Source organism: Cebus imitator, unplaced genomic scaffold (genome assembly GCF_001604975.1).
Source record: "Cebus imitator isolate Cc_AM_T3 unplaced genomic scaffold, Cebus_imitator-1.0 Scaffold498, whole genome shotgun sequence".
Classification (NCBI taxonomy): domain Eukaryota; kingdom Metazoa; phylum Chordata; class Mammalia; order Primates; family Cebidae; genus Cebus; species Cebus imitator.
The window spans coordinates 323,764-325,187 of NW_016107813.1; positions in this window are offsets into that span (position 1 = coordinate 323,764).

A 1,424-nucleotide genomic window follows, 5' to 3' on the forward strand; every position below is an offset into this window, starting at 1 on the left:
ATTAATTAGTCCTAATTATCATTGCAAATTTTGGGCTGTCTGACCTAATTTTTTAAATCTACATGAGTTTTCATGGGACTAGGTTATGAAAATCAGCTTTTTAAGCAATTGTTTTCCTTTTACTATATTGTTTTCCTTAAAACTTTTCTTAGAACTTGTATTCAGTCAACAAATACTTTTTGCAGATTTTGTATGAAAAGAGTTTGATTGCATAACACTGAAATGTAGGATTAGAGTAACAGCACGGGGTGATGATAAATACCAGAACCAATCCCATAGCATTTTTAGGTGGTATATCTTCCTTTGGAAGTACCAAAAAGATATTCTTGGAGAAGGTCATATAGACTATATTGTCATAGACTATAATTATAAATGGATTTTGTGCATAAGCTTTAAAAAACTACTGCTAAAAAGTTAAATGTAGAGATTGTTCATTTGACGGTTGGTAGGAAAAACTTAAAATTCATTTCTATCTTGTAAGAGTTTTTGGTTTAGATGATATTGACTTTCAACTGAAAATAAAAGTAGTAAGATTCTATAAATATCAAGTAAGTGGACAAAATGGGAATAGTAACATACTTACATATTACATATGTTGATAGATTTTCTTTATTTTGCTACAAAAGTCACAGCTAACAGTCAAATATTTATTCTGTGCCACGCTCTGTGCTAAGTGCTTCATCTCTTTTATTTACTCAAGAAAGTTAGTTAATTTCATTGTATCTTCTCATTTTATAGCTTGGTGCCCAAGGTAATCAAGCTATTAGTGTTTGGATCAAGATTCAAACCCTCAGTGTCTGAGAAAAGCATCATACTCTTGATCCATGTGGACTTTGCATAGATGCAATAAAATATTCATTAAAATATTTTCTAAAGTGCCAAGTTTCTTAAGTTTATTTATGCTACTATAGATATTAAGTTACGTTTCACTTTAAATAATGCAAAGACAATTAGAAAAACAGACAATAAGCAGACAAAGAGGTATGATTTTATGACTATGATAATAAAGGCGTCGTTTGTCACTTAAACAGACATAATTTGCTTGGCAAAAGAGTGTGTATAAGGTCTGAACGTTTAATCTCCCCAAATTGTTTATCACATTGCAATAAAGTCAATCTATTTCTTTATCCAAAAGGCTACCTACAAACAAAGCAATTACTATTTGTTGTTGTATGGATAATAAAATAATTAGGTGTGCCAAGCATAGGAAAGTATATAATTTTACTTCCGTTTGTAAGAGATGATTAGAAGGAATGCTCCATGGGCACTTCAGAACTAATTGAGAGGAACCAGATTCAGATTTGATTACCGGTAATGCTTTTCAGAAGAATCAGGAATTTGATTGTAAAGATAAAGGTAGAGAAAGACATGTTGCAGATGGGAAAAAAAATATTGTTTTGTAGGGAAGAGTAGCGAATCACCCT